Source organism: Aptenodytes forsteri, unplaced genomic scaffold (genome assembly GCF_000699145.1).
Source record: "Aptenodytes forsteri isolate BGI_AS27 unplaced genomic scaffold, ASM69914v1 Scaffold107, whole genome shotgun sequence".
In the NCBI taxonomy this organism is placed as follows: domain Eukaryota; kingdom Metazoa; phylum Chordata; class Aves; order Sphenisciformes; family Spheniscidae; genus Aptenodytes; species Aptenodytes forsteri.
In genome coordinates, this window is record NW_008794118.1 from 185534 (window position 1) to 206731 (window position 21198).

The following is a 21198-nucleotide window of genomic DNA, read 5'->3' on the forward strand; positions in this document are numbered from 1 at the left end:
AGACCATTAATAAATTATGAGAGCCTTTAACATGTAACAAGTATTGCCCTGGAACTTTTATTAGTTCACTTCCTAAGCAGCACTATTGTTCAGATAACTTCTGTTCCTCCAAACTGACACAACAAAACTAACAGTTCACTAAGCCTTTAGTTAGTTAGTTAGTTAGGTAGATAGACAGACAGATAGATAGATATTTCGACATCCAAATGTCCCATTCACAGCTGGAGGTCTGTGTTCTTCACATGGAAATCCTGAGTTTGGCCCACAGTAGTTACCATGGTAGCCGTATTCATATTCAGGTGCACGGATAGAAGATGCTACATGAGAGCAATATATTGTCATTCTGGTTCAGAACTTACAGGCAAAGTGAGCTGGTATATGTTAACAGGTAATATTAGCATTTCAGATCAGTAAAACTGTATACACTGTGACAAAATTGAATAGCAACAAACCCCTACTTCCAAATATGTTCCTTAACATAGAAATATTTCTTAAGTTGCATTTAAACCAAAATGTAGTTGCAAAACTTAAAACTGGATTTTCAACTCTTTAAGTTCATGGAGAATTTATAGATTCCTTCCAAAAAGTACCCTTTGACTGTGATCACGAAAGGAAAAGCAAGGCAAAGAGAAAAGGAAAAGCAAGGCAAAGCTCAAGTATTAGGTATACACAGAAATAAAAAAAAGGAACTACTAGTACATTGCAGTGAAGCCATGCTTAAGGTGACAATGAATTCAGCAGCAGCAAAATATTACTTTCATAAGGGTTTTTATTAACACACTATAACCTGATAGCAGAAAAAGAGGGCTCCCTCCCCCCCGGTCATCATTCAGGTGAAAAGAATAAAGATCTTGAGCAGGAATCCCTTCAAACCATCATGAAAAGGTCTACGCACAGCCTTGGTATAGTGCAATGAAATTAAAAAAGATGTCATGTAGCCGTGTCAGCCACATCTGTGACCCATATGGTGCATGTAACAAGAGCATATGTCTATACCTAAAGAGAACATTATATGCTGTATAAGGCTAGGGCAAATGTAAAAGTGAAGTAGAACACCTTCACATTACAAACACAGTTTGTTATTTGTGTCACATCAAAGAAAGAGTCTCTAGGAATTATTGGCCTCTGAAGTCATTTAATTATGATTAAGTGAACTAAGAACTAATGTAAATGGTATTTTATACCCCAGTGAATTAAAGTATGAGATCTAGTCAAGGTGAATAAGATTTACAGCCAAAACTCATGCAACCTTACAGTAATTTCATGGCACTTTTACTACTAGCCTAGACATTTCAGTTCTTGAAATAATTAAAAGTACACAAGAAAATTTTATTCTTTGGATGCTTATAATAAACCACAACAGAAAAGAGAATAGGTTGCTTCTCAAGTGATTTATGCACTTCTACTTTTATTACAAAAGGGACAAAGATAATGCAGGGCAAACACAACCTTCAGATTTTACTACAAAAAAGAAAGAGAAAAAGAAAATAAGCATAGTAGGATGCCCATAAATCTCTTTCATTTGGACTAAATCTGACCCAGATTAAAGTCTCAAGACTCATCTTTGGCTAATCCCAAATACCTGTCTGCTAAAGTACACATTTGTTATGTTGAGACCCCATGCATAATACGAGCAAATAAGGTCAGCCAACTCACTTTAAAGATACTAAGGGTCTTCTCACAGATTTTTAACTCTAAGGAAAACTATTCCCAGGTATTTGCCTTCAAATAGAATTAAGAGTGTCCAAGAAGAAATGTATAACATATCAGTGAATAGTTATATTTCACAGCTTTTCCAGCTGGAAGTAAACTCATTTTCCAGTGACAACTGTTAATCCACTCTCTTCTAGAGTCTCTGTTTGAAAGGCTCCAGATAAAGAACAGAAACTTGGCTGACAGAAGAAAGTACCAGATGGCTGCTGGGATGGGAAAAAAATTGAAGAGAAGAAAACAGTGAAATGTGAGTTGTAGAAATAAGGATTGAATCACAATCAAAATGTAAGTAGAGAATGAGAGCCTTCAGATTTTAACAGGAGCCATGTTAGCTACATAGCATCTACCCAAGTGGTAAACTTGACGGCCTCAAGAGGCCCTTAAAATGCATTAAAAAGCATTAACAAATTGCATAAATTATATGTAAAAAGAGTGCTCTTTGAACAGTCTCTTTTGGCTGATGTGGCCATACACATTTGCACAAACCTATCTCCTCGTTCCTAAGATGTGTAAACCTGAATACTCAGGCCATACCGGTATGTGTCTCTTACACATAAACTGTGCACTTTTTCAGTCTTTTAAAAAAACTTTAAAATTCCCAATAATCTATTTGGGAATCAAAGGGATCAAAATTCCTATGCTAAAAAAGCACTAATATAAATGTTCATGCTGTGGTATTAGACATTATCTTTAGTAGGGAATGGTGTGGAAGAAAAGGAACTCTGGGACCAAAATTTAACTCTAAAGATAAAACATGTAACTGACTTAGGAACACAAATGAGAGAGTCTGGGTTACAAAATACATGTTCTTGACCTATTGGTTACCTCCTTCTAGCTCTAGACACTAAAGTTAGTAACACCTTTTTTGTTGTTGTTTTAAATCTGTCTCATTTTAGCTTGCCTTCAAAAATACTGTCCTAAAGGAAGCTACTAGAACAGCATTAACATTCATGAGTATCCAGATTTTTATCAAATTTTGCATATTTGTAGTGTACCTCCCAGTTGGGGACAAGCATGGTGATTGTGTGACACAATCCACTTAAAGAATAGGGCCACCACTGTCAGCTGTGCTGGGTGACAATAGCTCAGGCATCCATTTTATATCCATCCTGAAAAATTATGTTTTGGGGAGATTTTTTTCAAATAGGCTTACAGCTAATGCTGTTTATGAAATAACAAGTGCTGCATGTCACATAGCAAGTTCAGTGACAAAATGGTTGCTCTTAGCTAGCTCAGACACCCATTCTAAGGTGGCATATCCTTCTGCCACCTCTTCCTAGACACAGCACGGTAAAACAGCCTTCCAGAACATCCCCATTTTCCCTTGCCTTTCTTCATTTGCCTTTCCCTTCCATTAGATGATCCTCAGCCCGACTGGTATGAGAGACTTCATTAAAAAATTCCAGTTGAACTGAACTAGCTGATTCTTACTGCCAATGAAATTGCTTTTGCTAAGAAGTCTGTGTAAGAGACTAGCACCTGGAGACACTGGGTCGCTCAAGGGATTGGTAACAGGCTATGGAATATTTAACCTCTAGGGTATTGGCTTAAATCCAGAGTCAGGACCAAACTTGAAGCATCAGTCTCTTAGGCAGGCTGCCACATGACACCTTTAAAAATTATACCCCTTCACTCAGGAGAGCCCTTACCAATATTCTGTTGAGAAACTTTCTCCTCTCTCCAGTCTGAACCTTACAGCTGAGACCACTACAAGTTGGAAGGCTATAATTTAGAAATGTGCAAAATGTTATGCCAACACAAAATAAAAGTTTTAGTGCAACTGTACGAGCAACCCTATGAACCAGATTTAGTGGTCTTTCAGAGGACTGACATGTAGACTCATGATTTTGTTGCCAATACATGCTATAACACAAGAGACAAATGATAGAATTTCTCTATGCCCAGAGCATAGAGACTACATACAATTATGCCAACAATCTTCTATTTCCTCCATACTGAATCCTTATGGATCAAAAATCCAACTAAAAAATTCATAATAATTAATAAACATAAAAAGAAGAAAATAATTTTTAATGGAAATTAAAAGGTAGTAAGGGTAGAAACCATCAAAACTAAAATACACTTAAAGCCAAACAACACAATGGAAGTTTAGTCTGTTTTAAACAAAAGACATTCCCCTGCACCTTTTCCCATACACAGCAGCAGCAGCTGTCTGCTCCTTCTCTGTGATGGTGTTGGAAAGAAAATTCCTATGCCACTCCCTTCCCTCCTTCTGTGTTATCGTTGTCCACAGCAGATTTCTTCACACCCTTCATTAAGCCTGATTCTCTTACTCTTTGAGAAAAGACAAAATGATTTCCATTTGATGTTTTGTATCACTGTTCATCTCAATGAAAATACAGTAACCCCCTCTATTAGTGACTCCCAACTTAGCAGGTCTGTGACTGTACAGTATCAGTGAAAGAGCAGCTGGAGAAATAAAACCCGTGTAAATAGCTGAAAAGATAGGTAAAAGTCTGGGCAGTGATCCAAAAACACTAAACTACAGACTCCCAACATCTGGTTCAGGGTGGATTCCAAGAAAGACAGAAAGACAGAAAAAGAAAGACAGAAAGAAAGGATTGATTTCTCTGTATATTTTTTACATAAGGTTTTCATTTATTTTTTTAATTCATCAAAAATTTTACTCAATTATTGTGGTTTTATTTCTTCACCTTACTGCATCCTGTTGCTTCACTGTTTTAGCCATATTAATCAGAAAGAAGCAGCGCCTTGGACAGGAGTTATAAGCAGCCCTCAGTTTCATACTTGCATATTTTATTGTGATAAAAGCAAATTACAGATAAAAACCTCTAAACCTTATTATCCAGCCTCTCTCTCTCTTTTTAGCTAGGACTGGGCTTATGACGCATGCATGAGAATCCTATACTGATTTCACGATCTTTCAGGCAAATGGTCGCAACAGAGCTAACCCTGTCAGTCATTCAGCTTGTCTAAGCACTACAGACTCCAGAGTGAAGCCCACACCGCTAAGTACCTACATGAGGCACCCAGGACCCCACCACTTTGACCACCGCTGTGTGAAAAGTAATTTTCTGCTTTGAGCAGTTTTATTAGCTGAGAGCTTCTGCTGAGGAGTTCAGAGACAACGTAATTTTCAAAAGCTCATACATGACTTAAAATCATAAAAGCCCCCTGGTTTTCAGGGATATTTCTACCCCTAATGTACCTGAGCTCTTCAAACTCCTGCCTCACCATGTTAAATGAGCATATCATCTATTCCACATATGACTGCCTGTTCTGGCCACACAGAATGCCCCAGGCTATCAACACGTAATGTCTACCACTGATACATTCAGATCATCCTTCCCCCACCTTGCTCAACAGAGAGCTAAAGATGCTGTTCTGACAGATGGCTTGCCTCTCTAAAAAAGTCTTACTGCCGTAAGGACTCTCTCCCAAGCAGGGAGCACTCTGCCTTGTCTGGGTGTCTTTAATCAACAGTGGTTTTTGCTTTGCGTTAAGTGACTGGTAGCAGACGTGCCGCTGGGCCTCCACACTGCTCGCACACCAGCTTTGTCCCCACTGTTTACCAGGACTCCTTCTCTGGGGTACCAAGCCACCTGGCGGCTGCGTGCCCGCGTTGCAGGTAGGCCTCTCTGTCCCTTCAACCGCTGCCAGCGGCATCCAAACCTCAAAAACTCTTGATGCGTGCACTCACAATAATCATTAAATGTACAAATGAGATAATGAGAAGCTCTGAAAAGTCTCCAAACAATTTCAAATTTGCCTACTTTGTGCTTCAACGCTGCCTCACTCGGAGCTGAGCCATGAGTGCTTGTGTGCTTTCCAAGTGTTATTATATGCATGCAAACACAGAAAGAGAAAAAAAAAATCACATGGGGTAATTGTGTGATTCTCCTGCCCAAAGACTAATTTCCCCCTACATCTAGGCAAGGTATGCATTTTCTTACTTTCTCCTCTCTCAATTCAGGACAATGTTCAGGACTTGGCACCGAGCAAGTGCACAGCCAAGCTGGACACAACCATCTTACCTCTTTGCCAGTGCTGTGCCCTAGCCAGGGGCGCCAAAGAATTTATTTCCATCAGAAGACCTTTTATGCAACAAGCTAGTAGCTTCCAGGTAGTATACACTGCCAGTAAAATGGCAATAGGCCACTACTCATGTCTCTTAATCCATGATGAGCTTTCTCCTTACAAAAGCAGGCAATGACATTACTGAAATGGGAATCCCGTGAGGGCATTGACAGGTAATATAAGGAGATGGATTCTGTCCCTTAGAAACAAAGTCCCTGAAAATAAGGAAGCTACCGTTCTTGAAGATCTGTGCAATTTATTCTTTAAGATTGGAGCCTAAGGGGAGTAATTACATATGCATATTATGCAAACCTGAATTCTCTTCTTGAAACTCTCTTTAAATTATGCCAGTTTGCAAGACTATCTTTTCTACCTGCTCATAGCTTGCCGCCACAGAAAGATTAGCTTTCTCCCCGAGCCTGCCCTCCTCCTGCCCATGCCATCTCACTTCTCCCTTTGCATCAGTCCTGGCTTTGAACTGACCCTTTAGCAAGCACATTCAGCTCTCTAGACCACCAGAAAACAACTGACTTTCACTCTGGAAATACCTGACTGATGTTCCACTGCCCCAGGCAGAAGAAAGAGAATAAAGCAGCTTGCTGCATAGTTGACAAAGCATGAGTGCTTTGAAAAATGACTGATAGGCCCTCCACCCCATACCTTTGTGCTACCCACATCAGTCTAAATGCGTATGTTCACACCCAGGCACCTAGATCACACACTGAACTAAAGGAACAGTCACAAATGAGAGAGGTAATTTCAAATCAAACAGAATTTCCTTCTGAGTTACACTAACAACACTCGATAATGAAAGCGACAGAGAAGTTGCATGAAATGCCCTGATCTGATCCAGTACCTTTTACCCCATCACCTGCAGTTATTAGATTCTTCTGCAATCAAGTAATCTGGCAGAAAGCTAACCCCAAAAGACCAGGCAGGACAGAAAGTTTTCACCTGAATTTCTTTCCAATGAGTTTGGAACTGTCGGGTTGGTTTGGAGATCGCAGGTACTAGCTGATATGCAGCTTGTGGGTTAAAAATGGGGGGAAGGAGGAGAGGGGAAATGTCTAAATACAGCCTCCATGACTCGCCTTGTCAGGCAGAATTAATTAAAGCATTTCACAAATATTTACATTAGACTAGGTAAAATTCTAGCATTATACAGAATGTATTTTTGCAGCCTATGAGCCACTTGAAAAGATGAATCATGACAGTCAAAAGCACATCTATATCCTTCCTTTACAAGGTTCTTGCTTTACAGGCAGATTTATACACAAACAGGCCAAAAAGCTAGCCGAGACAGCACGGCTTCATCCTGTACAATGAAGGCAACACACCAAGTCAGTGAAGCTTAAAGGAAGTCACTTTTTTCTAAATGTCAGCCCTCTGGCTTTTTACCACCTGGACACCAGTTCTAAAACGATGACCTCATCATTTATCATTTTACCTTTCAGTGCTTTACTTAATACATGACCTGCTCAGTAAAATATTTGCAGACTTGGTACTCTGGTACTTTATCCCATTACAAAGGCACGCATAACATTTCACATCTCTTTCATGCAGGTGGTCCTCTGTTCTAACTCAAGGCCAAACAGAATATAAAGTTAGGCCAGTTCAGCAGTGTAGGTGAAGGCATCTGAACTGAGGGGAGGGAGTACGGTAACTGCAGATGCCAAGTGTAGCTATACATTTCAAAGATAGCGCTAATTTATTTATTTGGCTTACAGTGACCGAATCCATCTGTCCAGTACAGATGATCAACCACAAGACGTCTAAGAATCACTACGAATCAACATTTTTTATTAAAATTGTTCACATATGTACCAAGGAGCCACAGAAAGGTGTATTAAAAATGGTCCCGTTCTTTCAGGCAATTCCACTCCATTAAATTTTACAAGTACACATGTCTGAGAAGGAGAAGAAGAGAGAAAAAGAAAAAAAGAAAAAGTATGTATCAGATACTTTTATGTTCCCAGTTTATTTTTAGAATATTAAACAATGCAAAATGTAATGCCTTTTTAGTTCATGTCTCCATTTTTTTCTTCATTCCAATAAAATATTTCCTGTGCCAGATGATCTCTCTCTCTCTCTCTCTCAATAGTTTTATACTGGATGATCTAGTTGCAAATGTCTTCGGACACAGCGATTTAGATTTACAACCAACAAATAGAATGTATCAATGGAAGTATCTAGACAGAGGAGTTACAGTACATACAGGCAGGAGGCATTTCTTTTCAGCTTACTTACAGAACGCATTTGCACAACTGGTTTTGATTTCTATTTATATTCCTCACAAAGGAGATAGATGTGAAATTTGGTGCTTATGGCACTCAGTGCTGATAGGTACTGGGAACGTTGCCACCTCCAAAAAGATGACAGTAAACTGTGGGGACTCAGTCACATACAGGTCTCTCCCAAAGGAAGTCTGCCCTTTCAAAAAAGACACAGCAAAGAAGAGTCGGGAAGAAGATTTCCTCTGCCGTCTAGCTTTCTGTAACACATATCTTCAATTCTGGTACAGAGCTTGCCTGAGCAAAGACTGTCACAAGAGCAAAAGGGCAGATCCAAGGACACACAGGTGACAGAATCTGAGAGTGAAAAGTACTTTACATGGATGATCTAGTTGCAAATGTCTTCGGACACAGCGATTTAGATTTACAACCAACAAATAGAATGTATCAATGGAAGTATCTAGACAGAGGAGTTACAGTACATACAGGCAGGAGGCATTTCTTTTCAGCTTACTTACAGAACGCATTTGCACAACTGGTTTTGATTTCTATTTATATTCCTCACAAAGGAGATAGATGTGAAATTTGGTGCTTATGGCACTCAGTGCTGATAGGTACTGGGAACGTTGCCACCTCCAAAGATGACACTGTAAACTGTGGGGACTCAGTCACATACAGGTCTCTCCCAAAGGAAGTCTGCCCTTTCAAAAAAGAAACACAGCAAAGAAGAGTCGGGAAGAAGATTTCCTCTGCCGTCTAGCTTTCTGTAACACATCCCTTCAATTCTGGTACAGAGCTTGCCTGAGCAAAGACTGTCACAAGAGCAAAAGGGCAGATCCAAGGACACACAGGTGACAGAATCTGAGAGTGAAAAGTACTTTACAGAGCCCTTTATTATGAAAGGTTGCTAAGGAAATTGTTGGGTCCGCAGTGACTTACTATTCTTTCTCTTTTTTTCAAAGACTGGGCTATTGTGCTCTCAAATTAAGATTTGGCTTCAGCTTTTAGAAAGACATGAATAATAATAAAACCATATTGCTGCACATACGACATGATTAAGCAGCTCTCTGGGTTATATACAGAGGAAATGTCTGAAAAGGCACTGGCTGACACTTATCAAAGAATTTGGAAATGGAAATTACAGCAAAAGAAAGTAAATTAGCCAAGGATTTTAAAAGAAACAGGATATAATGATCAAATAGATGACATCAAATTAAAACCCCAGATCAGGAACCAATGCAAAAAACCTCAGGAAGACATGCTTTCAAGCTGGTGACATCATATTTATGTATGTCCTATGTCATTCAGACATATTCTGGTGGTTTCATTAAAGATATAAAACATATGATTTTGAACTCCCGTGTTTTTGTCTCTGTTGAATATTATCAGCTTTCCAGGGCTTTGCAGATTAGTGAAGTAAGTCCCCATTCATAATTCTGTTGCTCAAATTCTACTTAAAGTCAATGTTGGAAGATAGTGCTTTCCAGTAGTATGCTTATTGTGAAGAAAGAGTACAGCATTTTTCAAGACATGAGTTAATGAGTCATACTGTTTGTGTTTCCCAAATAAATTAATAACAACAACTAACCTAACAATTCATTCCTAAAGTTCCTGCATGCCCACAATTCCAACCGACTGCAGCGGGAGCCAGAAATGCTCTGCAGCTTTGAAAATGAAAACTGTCCTATGGGTTCCAGCAGAAATTTCTACAGATAAATCTGATAATGGTTAAAGGTGGCACTTAACATCTTTGAAAACCAAATTTTAAAATTAAAAATCCTAAACCAGTAAAACACAATGAGCTTATTTTAGACCACAGTCTTTTGAGACTATTACTCCCTTTACCTGTTCAACCTGCCATTGAGTAGCAGATTCTGTATTTATTAATGTTATTGGCATTGACAACATTATCATTACAATCATTTATTAGCAATTATTCCTGACAGATTATTGACAGCATTGGTAGAGCAGTTCAAATAGAAAAATGTTCACTTTTATGAAATCACCAGCACCTGGCAAGAAAAGCTGAAACCTGAACTCATGTCCTGGATGAATCTATTCTAATTACGCTATTTTAAATGTGTGTAGGTACACTTTGTACCTAAAGCACATCTTTGTGCAAGGATCTCAGAGGTTTGGTGTTTGGGGGTTTGTTTGGTTGGGTTTTGGTTTGTTGGGGTTTTTTTTTATTTTGTTTTTTTTACAAGTTGGGTGTTAGCATTCCTTCCATTGGAAAGAGAAGAGGTGGCTCAGGATGGTGCACAGGTTTGCCCAGCACAAGGCATTTCAATGAAAACAGCAGCAGCAGACACATATGCTGGGCTCCAGTCTGCAACCTCCCATCATCCGTATTACTGAATGGCACTGCTATGCAGTTCTTCTGGGTGAACAGTTTTTAAGATTTCAATCCAGGAAGGTACAGTAACATACAAAGTCACTTTGGCTTCTGCAGCTGCTAGACCACTGCCTTAGCTCTGCCCTGAAAAGAAATACCCCAAGACTGAGACTCTTAGGTGTTTAGCTATTAGCAACAAGAGAAACGGAATCAGAAATGAAGACTGACTTGTGTATAATAAGCCTGGATGGTGGGTGAGGACGGCGGTGCTGTTTTAAGTGAGGGCAGCTGGCAGTTCACCTATGTGGGGAGAGGAAGGTAGCGCAGCGAGGGTTATATAAGCAAAGTCACTTGTGGAATGTGCAGAATGTACACAGAGGGTGTGCCCAGAGCCAGGGCAGCGCAGGGAAGAGCCTCCAAACCCATGTGTAACAGGTTGCCTGACAAAAGGCGTTTCCAAAATGCAGCCCATGTTCTCTGCCCTTGCTGCTGTTTCTGCCCTTGGACTTAGAGCCACAAAAGTCATCAGATATTAGCGTGGATGAGAACACTAGATCAGATATTAGCGTGGATGAGGCACTGAGAACAGTGCGTTATTTATTGCTACTAAGATAAGCATAAATAAAATAGTCAACACTTCTCGAGTGCCCTCATCCCCCTTCCTGAAACAGGCAAGACTTCTGCAATTGTTGGCAAGAAAATGCAGGCAAGATATACAATCAAAGGTAAAGAAAAAACTTCAGACCATTTCCGGAGCAGTCTGGGTTTTTTGCTCTTGCTGCTTTGGATTTTTTTCCATGACTAATTAACACATCCCCCCGTAAAACCTACCCAAAACCCCAAGCAAATAAAGGGAAAAAAGGGAATATTTCGATTTTCAATGAGTCTGCTCTAACCACTGCTCCTTTTGTTTTCCTCTTCAGGTGCCACTTGAAACAATCAAATCCAACTGACAAAGGTATTGAAAGTAAGCCCACTTTAAATTTACAGATGTTGGTAAAGCAAGTTCTCATGAAATCATGGAATAAAACCTCATCCAGCTGAGAGGTAGATTTATCTAACTAATGCACATACCCAAGGATCTGTGGAAATCTGTGTGTTGAATGCATTTGCTAAATACTTGACCACTGGCTTTGTGGACCTGCTGTGTGCATACAAAAGTGTGAGTGAGTATCCTCTGACTTCAGTACGAAATCAGTTGGGGCAGAACTCCACTCCTTCCCGCTCAGCTACAGGACTGCATCCTGTCAGTGTTTTGTGACTGCCAACAAGAAAACCGAGTTAAACTATCTACAGTGGTACTTGAACTAGCTCTACGGATCAGAACTAATTATAAGAAAAGTTCACACGTTGAATGTCAAAGATGAATCCACAGAGGAAATCTAACACATGAAACACATGTTCCAGACATGCTGTTCAAAACAAATCTGAAAAAAATAAGGCCAAGGGACCTGAAGTATTTCTTATAGAGATTCTGCAAGCTAAGTAGTGAACTGGCTTTAAATAAATTACATGGTTTCAAATTACTCACTATGCAACTACAAAGTGCAGAAGAATATGGCTCTTCAGGAGTACCCTGCCTATAGCAGGACAAATGTGTCTGGTGAAATACACAAAGAAGAGCAGAAACTATCAGATACTGTTTAACCATCGGCCATGACTTACTTTCTGTTCCGTAAACACCAACCAATCTCTTCTTCAGGAGCAGGATTTTGGATGGACTCACTAAGCAGTTCTGTACTGACAAATTGTGAAGACAACCGTTAGCAGGCACTGAGAACAATACATACATATCACCTCATTGTACTTAGGCCCCCAGCAGCAAATGGACACAGACATGCAGACCCACAGGCACCTCTGAAGCCCTATCACACCGGCTCTGGGCAGACCTCAGTACAGGATTGGGGCACTAAGGTAAATTTAATTTAGAACCAGACATAGTTCACAGCATTTAGTTAACTTTGCAGGTCCAAAGCTTCACACAGGACCACCGTTTCCAGAGATAGCACTGTTTTTTTCAAAAAGGATTGTTCACCATGCATTCAACTTCTGTTAGAAAAGGCATCCTCACTTCTGGAAATTTTGTATTCTCAAGTGCCATTTTTCATAGAAATGGCCTCATTTTTGAGTTCATAGAAAGCGGAAAAAGCAATAAAACCTTTAGATGTGAGGTGATTTTTCATCTTGCTAGAAATACTTTAGCACAATTCTAATTCACCATCATCCCAGGAAAGGCTGCCTATAATACACTGAAAGCCAGCTTGGGCTTTAAGCCAGCAAAGCACTTCAGCATGATTTCAGCTTTAAGCTCAGGCACTGTACCACTGACTTCAGTGAGATGACTTAAAAATTGTTACAATTAAAAAGCTTAAATGGCTTGCTAGTTTAGAGCCTTGGTGTGAACTTCCTATAACAAGTATCATAGCACAAAGCTATACCATTTGGAGTTTATAATGCCCTACCACATGACCCAACCTGAGTAAGGCCCTACAGATGAGCTCCAGGTGAAATTTCATGGGAATGGACAATACTTGCAAAAGACCTTCAGCAGAGGCCTTTGTATTCAAGAGTCTCTTATCCCAGTGTAGGTGAGAGTATACTTTATACATCCCAGGAGGAAAATAACTTAGTCAGAGAGCTCTCAAAGAAAGATAAAGAGTACAGACAGGAAAGCTATTGTGCATAAATCCAGGTGGAATCATAAGTCTTTCTCAAAATGCTGAAAGAATAAATCCCCCTCCCACAAACTACATAAGAAGATGTGGTTCCCATCCACAACTGAGTGGCAAAGCAACTTGCCACATAGTCACATCTGCCTCCTTTTTCCTCTGTTCCATCACTTAAATTCTGTCATGAGAGTAAACGCAAGAGAGGGCAGGAGCTGTATATGCACTTTGTCAGGGGAAGGAAAAAAGGAGGGAAGAGAATTTGTACCTTAGATGTTTGCATATGAATTTGGCTTCAGCCTTCATCGTGTTTGCATGCCTTTGAACACTTTCTGTTTCTTTCTGCATTCTTCACTGCTCCATTTTATTTATTTTCACCTTCTGCTTCTCAGATCTTCTGCCAGACTGCTTATTTAATTCTACTTGTTGCACTAAAAACACCATTGTTGTCATCCAAATTAATCCCTGAACATAATAAAAACCTCAAAATAACTCAGACGACCAGTTTTCCATTCTTTGGTCTCACTTGAAGTACAGTATAAAAGCCAGTACTTGGGAGCTCTGAGAGTTTACACAGGACCAGTCCTAGGTACGTGGCATTTTAGTAGGCAGGGGAGGTTTTTTCCTTCCCTACCTATCTTCTCCTTCCATCAGTTAAGACTGCTCAAAGCACCCCCCATCTCCAGCCCAGTTAGCCCCTCTTCCAATGTAATCCATTACAGGACTTAATGTTTTTCAAATAAAGTCAGTACTTTTCAAATATTGAGGTGGCCTTCTGTAACAGGTTATCTGAGAAGCCAGATAAACTAAGATCGCCTTTACTTTTAGGGATGAGGGAAGAGAACCATCTCCTAAGAGTCTGTGATGAAGTAATAGGGCACTCTGGCTACAGATTTCCTATTAGGTCTCCTATGTTCCTTTCCATTCAAACTGCACAGGGGAAAAAATAGGAAAAAAAAAAAAAGGCAAGAAAAGAAAAGAAAAGAACATGACAGGACTAATATTCTCCGCAAACCTGTATTGCCATTATCTGCCCTTATCCTCAACGTTTTTCCCTGTGACAGCTTCCCAGAGATGAGAAAGGCTCTGAAAAGACTAAACATTCTTTTGCTGCAGATCAAATATCTATCCTTTTAACAGTCGATCAGGATGGAAGGGAGCTAAAGTGAAGGAACACAGCGGTCCATGCCACTAACCCAGGCAAGTATTCATTTCATGCATCATGGGGAACAAAAGGGCAACGTTGTTCTGTTTGAGGAGCTGGACAATCCTTCTCAATCTAAAGCTTCTGTTGCCAACTGCGCCTGGGGGTACTCTGCAGCATAATGAATAAGAGCACAGACAGATGAAGACACCCAGCAGATGACACAACATGATCACAGGATAGGACCTGGTCAGCCTGTAAAATTTATAATTTTTAAATACTATTTTTTGTGTATTGCTTTTAGGGAGGAGAAGAAAGAGAAAGTGGCAGATACTGAAAGAAGGAATCGCTAAAGGAAGGAATGACAGTATCTAAAGCACTCAGCAGTACAGACTCTACTTACTTTTCTTACAAACTTCCATCTCAAAACCTCTCAACAATAACAAAAATTCTGAAACTGCAAATAAAGAATTAATCTTTTCTTGCTGGCTTTGTCCAGTCTGTCAGTACTGTATTTTTTCAAGGGTTGCTCACTGATTACCCTTCAGTCTTTTTCATTTCCTTGATTTGAACTAGATGGCAAATAAATATCATAAGGTGAGTTTAAAGAGTGCATCAGTGAGAAAAACATTCACTTGAAATATAAGCAAAACACTCAAACTGGGACTGTAATAATTTTTGAAGCTGTTCTAGCTTTTAAAGGACTACTTTAGACCTTTTCTTACAGTCTCAAGGATTCCCTTCCATTTTATTTTTTTCACATAGAATTTACAATTATTCTTACCATTTATGTCATCCAGTAGCACTTCTAAATTAGAAAACCAGACTGGAAATTCAACAGCCTGTCTGAGTATTGAGTATTAACCAATTGCAGCTCTTCCACTCTGACAAAGCCCTGGCTGAGAAATAAAAAAGAAACACATACCTGCTTGCTAAAAGCTATTCGTGCCAACCCTTCCTTCCCCTTGCTACTATGCACTAATCACAAATTAGAAAGCATTTTAATATTGTCAACACAGAGAGCTTATGCAAAGCCAGATGAGAGAAATAAATCAGAAAAGTAACAAAATCTTTGAACTTATGCTTATGCTGCTTTAGCAAAGAATTAATTGATGCAGGCTGCTTTCTAGTCTGTAGATACATAAGATGCTATTGTAACAAACAGCGTAGTTTTAAAATTAAGTCCTTAACAATAAAAATTGTGATTAAGCCCAAAACATTTTAAGCATTCACTTTTTACATTCAGGATCTCACTTGATTTTGCCATTTGCTGATCTGGGGAAGCCAAATTGTAGTTTTCTGCTTCACTTTCTGTTCATACCAGGTTCACTTTTCAACTCTGACACTAAGCACAGCAGGATCGAGTTTAAATAAAAATATGCAGTTTCCAGTGGTCTTGTGGATATATTTTCCAACTCACAGATATTCCCACTCACTTTGCTCTGTAAAAAGCAAAACAAAAAGCAAAGTCTAAGCCACATTTTAGTCCTAAGATATCTGCCAGTAGTCCTTTAATCCTGAAAGATAAAACCACAATAAGATCACTACATTTATGAAGAGCAAAAAGCCCTCCTAAAATAAAGCCTTAAAACTGTGGGGGTTTTTCCCGAGTATTTTATCATGCACTGAAATAGCCGATTGCATCAGAAGGTCTGAGACACGAGCAAAAGCTGTTTCGACATTGACACTTCCAGCCTCAGCAGAAAAACTATCCTGTCATTTGAAAAAGTATTTACCACCTTGTAGCTGCTCTTTCCCATGCCAGTGTTTCCGTCCTCTCAGAACTGCTTAGGAGGGATGCTCTTCCTTATTTTAACTTATCTGCCATCAATAAGGGGTGACCGATAGAGAAGAACGTAATGTATATAGCTGCCTCTCCACATCTCTGAAATCCTTTGAACTAGAAGCCCCTCAAAGCTTTCACTGAAAGGCAGGTTCTTTCACTTGGACTGGAGCTGATATCCCTGAACCATAATATTTACATTCTTTTTCTTTTATATTGCTTTTCCTCAGCACTTCCATGAGACACTTAAAAATAGAAGGTGAGACACTATAACTAGACAGAAGGCTATTCAGTGGCATAGTGCTCCCCGTGGCTTGTCCATGCCTATTCCTTTTTGATGAGTAGGGGAAATACCTACTAGGTCAATCGGTGCATCTCTTCCTCCTCCTGCCAGTGCAAGATTACTACATTGCACCTCTCCACACGGGTTCACACCCAAGACACTACAGTATCACTTGCACAGGTTATGTAATGAAGGCTGCTGAGAGCTTTATGTAGCTTGCTGACTTGGAAAACTAAATTGGCTCTTCTCATGGAGGACCTATTTGAGGTACTTCCTCAGTTTATCTGACTTTCATGTCACTTTGTCTGCTGTCCATGGCTGTTCTGGGAGGTTATCTGGCATTGCAGCACTTCAACAAAATTTTAGGAAGTTGCTCTTTCCTAATTCGTGTTGTCGCTATTTTTCAAGCAAATTTAGTTGTCTTTTCAATGTCACTTTCTTAATGTCTCCTCATAGTAACTAATCTCTTGAATACCTAAGTCTAATACAGAAATAATAAAAAGTTTCATTCTGTCTAAGGCCTTTCATCCCAGAAAGTTTCCTGCATATGTGATCTGCTTCGTATGGGCAATCTCCAGACTCTAACTAGTGGGGAAAGAGCGAGACCTGTCAACCTTCTTGCTGCCTTTTCATCTTTCTTCACAAGTTGCTAATACTATGACACAAATATTCTCTGTGCAGTGTCAGAATGAGGTCATATCTTAATACTACTCTGAAGAATTACTCTTATTTGGTGCACAATTTATATGCACATGGGCGTTTACTGTGCCAATGCTGCATCACATACATACATTTCCATTAGGGCAAGGTAATTCATACTCTGCACAGTTAAAACACAAAACCATGCTATAACTAGAAAAAGAATGAAAAATAATACTGTCTCCAGCTGAAGAATAATACACAGAAGAAATGGTTCTTGAAGTTACTAGTATCAGTCATCATTTCATCATAAACCTGCATTTACATAGCTTAGAAAGCAGCAATGTTAAAATGCATCTTATGTTTTTTCATTCCAAATGTATTTCTTTTCTATAAATAATGTTTAAATCTGTTTAACTGTATTTCAGCTGTGAGAAGGTAAAAGCGACTAAATGATTTAACTAAATTTACTAACTTGATTTTGAATATCCAAATATTGGCCTAGTTTTTCACATTTTCAAAAACCATAGCTAAAATGATTCTTCTAATAAGTTTTCCATTCAGCTATCAGTGCAGAGGTTTTTGTTTGTTCCTATTCTTTTTCTTACAGAAACCAACAGAGCCATCTCTACTCACACTTTCCAAGACCATTTGTGTGTTTTTTGTAACGTACAAAACAAATGAAACACATCTTGGAACAGAAAAAAAGAATAATAAAAGCTTCCTACCATGAAAACAAAACTTCCACTTATTATTAATTACACTGTACAGCCTAGAATATTTAAGGACTTAAAAAGAATGGCTTACCACCATGAAAAAAATCCATTCTATGTAATGTATTATATATAAAGTGTACATACACAATGAAGACACATAAATTATAGTTTCTTACATGAAAGAAGACTGTATAGTATTCTAGAGTCATTAATTATGACATTTATGCTGTTTCCATTAGGGTTTCACTATAACTATATAAATGTATATATGCATGCACATGCATATATATTTATGTGTTGGTTGGTGATCACGGTTCTGGGTCAGTGAAACAAACATGGTTGCAGTTAACCCTCCTGTCATGTTTACAATGACTGCAGTTTTCCACTGCTTCCCATGCACATTTATTTATTCCGCAAAAGCAGAACATGCCTATACTCAGAAGCTTTTCCAAGTGCTTTTGAGAGTATAGTATAAGCAACACTGAAGTCAAAATAGTTCCACTGCAAAATATCTCAGGTACTCAGTGGACCCAATACGCTGACAGCTAAAACATTGCAGGCACGGTTGTTGATTGTGCCCATGGGACCACTACAATTTCTGCAGAACCATATGAACCAGAATGGTGAGGGCTGCATAGTTTAAAATGCTGAAGACCCAATGCCATTTAAGCATCCCCTCGCATTAACAAAATTAGCAGGTGCTGCACTGGCGCTACATGAGGCTCAACTTGAAAAGAACGCTTAGTCACTTCGCAATGATATCCTGCATCTGCAATAATTTGCTAACGAATTCACACTGTTAGCTATCAGTCTTTCTGATATCCCTTGCAGGGTCCAGGTATCATTAGTCTCATTTCCACTTTTATTTCTTATGGTCTCCTCCCATTTCTCCCTCCTTAAGTTTACTTCTTCCTCGCCTTATTTTGTGACTGAGTCTTTGCTGCTCTTTATGCTTGATTAGTCTTTCATTTTGTCTGCCAAATGCCCTCTCAATTTAGATTCCTCCTCAAAACCATTAATTTCTCCACCTCTACCCTTTCCTTTAAACGTAAGCAATGGCTTGTCTCTTTTAGGCTGCAAATCTTTTCACTAGGGCTTACACTTTCAGTGTTTATTTGCACAGTATCTGATTAATTTGTAATCCTTTGAAAATTCTTACTAATATTTTAGTAGGGTTTTTTTCCCCTCACACTTAGGAAGTGATACAGTGTTTGTCTTTTCTGAAGCCAGAGAGATAAAATGGTCATCCATAACTAGATGTACAAAGCACAGTGGAAAAATTAGGTGGTTTCAGCCAGAAAAACTAACAATCAAGAACCTTTTGGCAGGTCTGAATTTTAACTTAAAGCTGCAAAATACATCATTTGAGACAGTTTCAAGTCTTGACCAAATCTTTACTGGAAATTACAGTAGCAAAACAAAGCAGAGTCTCCTGAGACACCCTCACATCTCAGCAAACATTGTTAATCACCTGGCAGCTTACAAGCATTTATTTCACTTAAGAGGGAATGTTCCAGATGATTCTGGAAATTGATGGAAAAGATTGTTGAATTCAATAATATTAAAAACTCTGGCAGCACTAGTCAATGTCAAACTTGCTGGGCCCAAAATATGATTTCTCTTAAAATATTATTTCCTTCTCGTAGAGTTTAAACGCTGTAAGGCTCCAACTTACACTTGTTCTTTGCAAGACCAACTGGCTAGAAATATTACAGACAAAACCCAAACAATTCACTGTGGGGCCCCACCATAAACAAAGTCATATAAGAATGCTATTTTTATTACAAAAGCTGTAAAGGTTTCCTGGAAGCTGATCTGTGAAGTTGCTGAATACTACATACCTAACCAAGGATTCCATGATACTGCCTCCAGCTCTATGGACTTTCCAGGAGACAGGAAGATTTTGAATATCCCTCTGTTCCAGCAGAAGTGCTCAGGTTGAAGGAGAGTATCATTAGCCAGTCTTATGAATTTATGCTTCTGATTAAGCACTCATTTTTTCTTCTGGAGACGGCAGCAGCATCCATGCACAGATCACTTAATTGCCTTTTTGACTTTTCATTTCTGAGTTTTCATTTGAGTGCCTGGAGAGAACAATATTGCCTTTAATAAGTGGAAGATGTGACAAAGAGAGAGAGACATTTTTGCACTATGTGACAAACTAGTTTCATTCTCTCTCCTCCCCATCTTACATCCTCAGCATGAGGCGTTTCTTCATTTCTTCTCCAGTTTGTTTTGCAATCGCAACTGCTGTCAGTCATGCTTTCACATATAGGTCACCAGCCCTGAAAAACAGTGGGGGCACACAATAATACAATTCTCATGAAGCCGACCTTTTCAAATAAGTTGATTTTATTTTTCCAGACCAAGTTTGTATCAACAATATCCCACCAAATAAATATAGTTGAGGAAATAAAGAGCCCAAACACTATATGGGCAAGCTGCAACAATGCCATTAATCTGCTCACCTGCCTGTCCTGCCTCCTCCCACCCCAGCCCCACATCAACTCAAGATCTTTCAGATGTCTTTAGTGTTTAGTTAAACAAAGAAGGTCTTTTCCTCTGTTCCAAGTCTTATCTTTCAGTTACTTGCCTAAATAGTTATAAGTGACAGTTTTTAGCATATAGCCTTTTGTCTCCTTTCTAGCGTTATGCAGACCACCCAACACTTCAGCTCCTTTACCCTCCCTTCTCCTCCTACAGCTTGTTGCATCTTGGGTTGCAATTTCTCAGAGGATCAACAACACAACATGTTCAACTTGTAATAGATTCAGCATGTAATAGATGAAGCCCTGATCCTAACTGGTCCTGGATGCTATCATAATGCAAAGTGACACCATATATTTTTGGTTTTAAAATAAGCTTCTGATTCATGCTCCCCTGTTATTGGCCAGACCATGTGAGTGCGACAGAAATAAACTGTGTGACCTCCATATCAGCAGGAGATCTGGTTTAGGTTGTGCTCACAGAGCAGAAATGGGAGAAGGGGGAGCCAACAAGCAGCACTTCAGACTTCAATCTTCCTCCCCCCCGCCTTAGTGTATACCTTAGCCTCTTGCAGGGCTATGCTACCATCCTCCAGGGATACCTTCTTACTTAAACTTCTGTTTGTTTCACAGTGTCATCTCTCAACACATTTCTAAATTCTACAAAACAAACAGCATTAGTCTATTATTTCTTACAATCTAAAGATGAGTGTCAGAGAGAAAGCTACTGTCAAGCAGGTGAGCTCTAAATGTCTTTCTAAACAGAGATTACTTCGTTGAATAAAAACCATTTCAGAGCCAAGGAATGGTCATGTTTATTTTCTTATCTCCTTGATGAAACAGAACTAATTTCTCTTACGTTCAAAGAGATTTTGCTCGGAGAGCTCAGTTTTTAGAACTGCAACTCTTAGCATTCCCATTAGGTTCTCCTTACAGTTTAAACTTTTGCCAGCAAAAGACAGAGAAACCTGCTGGTCTGATGCACGTCCAGGAGGTCTCTCAAACCATATGTTTCTAATGGTTCTAATCTATGATTAAATCCATCTAAAAGAACAAAAGCTGTGTGAAAGGAAAAAAGAACTTTATCTCAAAATGAAAAAAAATTCAATCAAGTGTCATTTTCCGAGACATTTAAAAGGTGCT

The 21198-nt window shown here is 39.2% G+C and overlaps 1 long non-coding RNA gene across 1 annotated transcript in view; it reads right to left on the bottom strand.

Annotated features, from left to right (window-relative positions):
* LOC103896528 overlaps window positions 1-21198 on the bottom strand; it is an 82365-nt gene that overhangs the window by 31715 nt on the left and 29452 nt on the right. The window contains exons 4-9 of the long non-coding RNA XR_657413.2: window positions 19762-19854; window positions 19411-19653; window positions 15403-15590; window positions 14933-15047; window positions 13273-13934; window positions 12004-12073 (exon numbers count right to left, since the gene is read on the bottom strand). This is a non-coding gene — a long non-coding RNA (uncharacterized LOC103896528). The remainder of the gene's footprint in view (window positions 1-12003; window positions 12074-13272; window positions 13935-14932; window positions 15048-15402; window positions 15591-19410; window positions 19654-19761; window positions 19855-21198) is intronic.